This window comes from Mobula birostris, chromosome 32 (assembly GCF_030028105.1).
Source record: "Mobula birostris isolate sMobBir1 chromosome 32, sMobBir1.hap1, whole genome shotgun sequence".
In the NCBI taxonomy this organism is placed as follows: domain Eukaryota; kingdom Metazoa; phylum Chordata; class Chondrichthyes; order Myliobatiformes; family Myliobatidae; genus Mobula; species Mobula birostris.
Genome location: NC_092401.1, coordinates 14,992,959 through 14,998,969, shown reverse-complemented (window position 1 = coordinate 14,998,969; position 6,011 = coordinate 14,992,959). Strand labels below are relative to the sequence as shown.

Sequence of the window (6,011 nt, the reverse complement as noted above, 5' to 3'; positions counted from 1 at the left end):
CACATTAACATCGTATGGTGAAAACTGTTGACAAAAAAATGCAAACATATACAGCGTCTGCTTCATTCTGGAGACCACGTGCGCTCTCTCCTTTTAGCGAGTGTCTCCAGCCGCCCAGAGTAGGGCAAAGATTGATATTTCTGGAAATTTAGATGAATTAAACAGTCAGGTGACTTCAGCAATTATCATGGCAGCAGAAGGATCTATACCTAGGAGTAAAAATAGGATGAATAGAAAACTGATACCATGGTGGACAGAGGAATGTTGTCAGGCTGCAAAAAACAGAAATAGAGCATTCAGGCTAGTTAAAAGAACCCATAATATGCACCATTTGGTTCAATATAAGAAAGCACAGGCAGTGGTGAGAAGAACTATACGTTTTGCTAAAAGGGCAAGTTGGAGGAGTTTTTGTGACAAGGTAGGAAGAACAACACCTGTGGGAGAGATATGGGGAATGATTAAGAGGATGGGAGGAGATAGAAGGGAATGGGAATATCCAGTAATGATATCTGAGGAGGAAACTGCAGTCTCCAGTAGGGATAAGGCTGAGGTCATGGCCAAGTCATTTGTACTGATACACAGTTCAGAAAATTTGTCTGAAGAAGGGAGAAGAAGAAGGGAAAGAATGATGAGCCAACACCCAGGTGTGTTAAGCAGGAGGGAAGGAACAGATGATATAATTGATGATCCATTTACATTAGCAGAAATGGTGAGAGCAATAAAGAGATCGAGACCAACCTCCCCAGGGAAAGATCTGATATGCTCTGTGATGCTAAAAAATCTAGGAGAAGGAGCGCTCTTGAAGTTGCTGCATTTTTATAACAGAGTGTGGGAGGAGGGAAGATTACCAAGTGCATGGAAAGAAGCAGTAGTATTTCCAATAAGGAAGCCTGGCAAGATCTGTCAAAACCCACTAGCTACAGACCAATTGCATTAACATCAAGTATATGTAAGATAATGGAAAGGATGATAACAGAAAGGTTATCATATGAGCTTGAGAAAAGGGGAATGCTGGCAAGTTATCAGAGTGGTTTTAGAAAGGGAAGGAATTCCATGGACTCAGTGATTACGTTAGAGACTGAAATAAGGAAGGCCCAGGCAAATAGATAGTCAGTAGTGGCCGTGTTCTTTGACATTGAAAAAGCCTATGATATGATGTGGAAGGAAGGATTATTAATTAAACTGCACAAGATGGGGGTTGGTGGTGGAGTTTATAATTGGATTACATATTTTTTGTTTGGTAGAAAAATTCAAGTTCGGATTGGATCAGAATTATCAAAACAGTACATAGTGGAAAATGGCACACCTCAAGGTAGTGTGATTAGCCCATTACTTTTCATGATTATGATCAATGATGTCTTCACAAAGGTACCAGTGGATATAGGTAGGTCACTGTTTGCAGATGATGGGGCCTTGTGGAAAAGAGGCAGGAACATGGACCATATAATCAGGAAACTACAAGAAGCAATTGATGAAGTGGTGGAGTGGGGTTATGATTGGGGATGTAGATTTTCAGTAGACAAAACTCAAACTGTATTTTTTACCAGGAAAAGGGTTGAGGTAGGGAAGAAGTTAAGGATGTATGGTGGTTGAATTAGAAAGGGTTGCATCATTTAAATTTCTGGGAGTTGTATTTGATTCACGATTAACATGGGCAGACCATATCAGGAAAGTTCAGGAGAAATGTAAAAAAGTAATAAATGTGATGAGATGTTTGACTGGTAGGGAATGGGGAGCAAGTTGTTCAGCTTTGAAGAGAATGTATGTGGCTTTAGTAAGATCTGTATTGGATTATGGAAATATAGTATATGGATCAGCAGCTAGGTCTCTTATAAGGAAACTGGATGTGATTCAGGCTCAGGCCTTGAGAGTGTGCAGTGGGGCTTTTAAAATGTCACCAGTGTCAGCCCTACAGGTAGAAATGGGAATAATGCCTTTGGAACTAAGAAGGATGCAACTGATGGCAAACTACTGGGCTAACTTGCAGGGGCACAATGATTCTCACCCTCCTAAAGGAGTGTTGCAGGAGTGCTGGGAAAATGGGAGGTTTCGGAGGGATACCTTTAATCGGGTAGGGAATGATATCGCAAAAGAATGTGGAGTATTTGATCTGAGGATAAGTCCTTCAGTAGTTTATCCAGTTGTAGCTCCATGGAAGCTTGTATGGCCTGACATAGACTGGCATTTGTTAGAAGTAAAAAGGAAAGAAAGATATAAAACAGATTTGGTAAATGCATTTAACTGTCATGTGATGGAAAAGTATAGTGATTATACTCACATTTATACAGATGGTGCGAAGGAACCTGAAACAGGAGTGACAGGGTTTGGGGTGGTAATACCAGCAAAAGAAAATGGAATCAGCAGAAGAATATCTAATAAGTTAGGGGTGTTTACAGTGGAGATGCTGGCAGTGTTGGTTGCGTTGCAATGGGTGCAGAAAGCCAGACAAGTCAAAGCATTGATATGTTCAGATTCATCCTCAGTTCTAGCAAGTTTAAGGTCTTTTCACACAAACAGTCGGCAAGATGTACTTTATGAAGTCCTTCAGTTAGTTACAAGAATTGCAAATCAGGGAGGTCAGGTAAAATTTCTATGGGTTCCAGCACATGTAGGGGTGAAGGGGAATGAGAGGGTGGATGAGTTGGCAAAGAGGGCGTTAAAGTAAGTAAATGTGGAAATGCACATTAGTATCAGTAAAGCAGAGGTTAAGTGTGTAATCTGGGAAAAAGTCAACCGAATGTGGCAAGAAAGATGGGACAGGGAGGGGAAAGGGAGGCATTTATATCAAATACAAAAGAGTGTTGCAGTTACTAGGGTAGGTAATGGAAACAGAAGAGAGGAAATTGTGTGGACTAGGTTAAGGCTGGGGCATTGTGCATTAAACAAAACATTGAAAATGATAGGAAAACACCAGACAGGATTGTGTGAGGAATGTCAGGAAGAGGAGTCAGTAGAACATGTAGTTTTGTGTTGCAGGAAGTATGGGATACATAGAGAGATGATGAGAAGTAAATTAAGGGAATTGGGGATGCAGGAATTCACATTAAAAGGGTTGCTGGGAATGGGTGAGAGAGCACAAGTCCGGGTATTTTTAGCGTTTTTAAGGGGTACAGGGGTTTTTATAGAATATGACGAATAAACAGGAATAGGATACTAGGATGGTCAAAAATGGGAGGGTGAAGTGTAGGTTTGTGTGTGTGTGTGTGTGTGTGTGAGAGAGAGAGAGAGAGAGAGAGATTGGGTGAAGGGATTTAGAATGTATGTCTAGTGCACATCCTGGAGCAGAGGGTGGCGGTAATGCACCATTAAGCTGCATGCCAACCGCCGTAAAACAAGATACAGACAGACAGGCCCAGAGTAGGGAGCCAGGGGGTCGTGTCAAACCGCCGCCGGGCCCGACCCCGCCCCCCCGCCCCCGCGTTTGAAATTAAAACGCCGACACGCGCGCCACCCCAACCGCCGCTTCCTTAACGGAAACCGCGTTAATATTTTTACTTCAAATACTTTCATAGGAACTTACGGCGTTGCTTCTGTACTGTTTCTCTGTGGGTAGAAACGGAGCTCTTCACGATCATGCTGCACGCATGGCAACCACCTTCCCGAACCGGAGGTTACACATGAAAAGCGGCGAAAGCGGAGGTGACGCGATATACCATAGGCAATGAATTTACCTTTGTTATACTGTAACATAATTATCAACCTTTAGTTTTATTGCAACAGTTACAAACAAATCATTTAAAGCGTAGACCCACCAAAGTCCAATTAGAATAGATTAGATTAGATATGAGGAAACTCAGTCCTCTTTTATTGTCATTAAGTAATGCATGCATTAAGAAATGATACAATGTTTTTCCAGAATATCACAGAAACACATGACAAACCAAGACTGAAAAACCGGCATAATTATAACATATTGTTACAACAGTGCAAAGCAATACCGTAATTTGATAAGAACAGACCATGGGCACGGTAAAAATCTCAAAGTTTCTCTGAAGTCCCATCACATTACGCAGACGGTAAACCTCCAGCGCCGCCAACTTGCCGATGCCCCATCTCGGAAACATCCGACCACAGTCCGTCTCCGAGTCCGTCCGAAAACTCCGAGCCTCGAACCAACTCTCCGTCACCGAGCACAGAGCACCATCTCTGCCGAGTGCTTCGACCCCGGCTCCGGCAACAGGCGATAGGCAAAGCCGAGGATTTGGGGCCTTCCCCTCCGGAGATTCGCGATCACACAGTAGCAACGGGAGCGAAGCAAGTATTTCATAACTTTTTCCAGATGTTTCTCCGTGCTTCTTCACGTCTGTCTCTATCAAATCAGGATTGTACACGGCATCCTACATCACAGATACGATATCATTCGGAACGGCCGCGTGCGCTGCGTCGCACCGCCATCTTCTGCTCCTTCCCTATCTGGACAACAAAGCAACAGTGACTAGTTTTATTACACGGCAGTAGTACAGTACGTTTTGCTGTATTAAACCTGGAAACATGCGGTTCCTAGTGTAATTTATGTTATATCGTGAAATATGTATAATTACGGTTATAAAGATACAACTTTAATACTTATGAGTAGACATTAGTTTCTGGGCAATGGGGTTGATGCTGTAGCAGAAGAACTAAAGACTGAACGCTGAAATTATGTCCCTGGCAAGCAGAGAGTGTAAGGGGAACATAAATGTGTGGAAATTTGTTTTGCGATGAAACGTTCAGTCAGAAAGCGATCAAAGTGATGAATTATACGTCCCAGGGTATAAAGACGATGCAATTTTTGTGTCGGTGGTCAGAAGTCTGGAAGTTACGATGAGACTTGGATTTCCTGCAATTCTTGTACAGAACTATACACATGTTATAGAAAACACGTCTTCTTCTACTGGACTCTGAATTTCTCCCAGTCCTCAGGTGAGCCGGTTTTTCTGGCTAATTTGTATGTTTCTTCTTTGGAATTGATACTATCCCTAATTTCCCTTGTCAGCCAAGGGTGCACTACCTTCCCTGGTTTATTCTTTTGCCAAACTGGGATGAACAATTGTTGTTCAAGTGTTAAGGTGGAAAGCGTGAGATTCCCCTTCTAATTAACACGACGAATTGTTTTCTGGAAGTTCTCAGAGCATCCTATTGAATAGCGAAGCAAGGTGGTTAAAGTGTTTTTTTTCAAGCTTTGGATGCCGATCTCAGGAACGCCAGTACATGGGAACAGATTAACCGAAACTAATTATAACCCGAGGGGGGCACTACGATTTGGTGCAGTCCTGGCGATGCAGATGTTAGTTTGTGAAAGCAGCCTCTGCACCGGCGACTACAAGCTGCAAAATCGGTGATAACAGGGACAAGATGTCTGGACACAATGCGATGCAAAAGGGTAATGAGTACAGATTGGACTTAATAATGAAAATGAGCAAGGAATGTGGACTGAGGGCATTGGCGAACGAGCCAATTTGTTTCCAAAGAGAATATATTTGAAGCAGAGTGTGGTGGGTCATCGAAGAGGAGTATGTCAGGGAGCAGAGAGTAGAGAGATTATTGAGCAGAGAGTGGGGTGGGGAGGATTAAATCGAGTCCTGTATTTTATACATGTCTAGGAAATATTCAAGTCTATTTTCACCTCTTCATGGTTAATGTTTATAATTGTTTTTGTCTTTCAGTTCTTTAACTATGATCCACTGAGTTTACAAAATGTCCCAAGATGATCAATCTTGTCTTTAAACCCACATTAAATTTCTGTTATCTGTGTTCCATGATGAGTCCATCGATATTGAAATCACAAACAGCAGAAATCTGCAGATGCTAGAAATCCGAGCAACACTCACAAAATGCTGAAGGAACTCAACAGGTCAGCAGCATCTATGGAAAAAAGCACAGTCGACGCTATGGGCCAAAATCCGAAACGGTTCTGCTGAAGGTCTGCTGAGTTCCTAAAGCATTTTGTGCGTGTTCCATTGATATTCAATTGTACATTAACGTGTCAATCATTAATTATATGGCCAAATGATCACCATTGGTTATCTAGA

The 6,011-nt window shown here is 42.3% G+C and overlaps 1 long non-coding RNA gene across 1 annotated transcript; it reads right to left on the bottom strand.

Annotated features, from left to right (window-relative positions):
* On the bottom strand, positions 1–4,411 carry LOC140191166 (uncharacterized). Its single transcript, XR_011883766.1, has 3 exons — positions 3,960–4,411; positions 3,521–3,681; positions 1–209 (listed from the first exon to the last, which is right to left on the bottom strand). It is a non-coding gene; the product is annotated as an uncharacterized lncRNA (long non-coding RNA).
* Between the last annotated feature and the right edge of the window lie 1,600 nt (positions 4,412–6,011).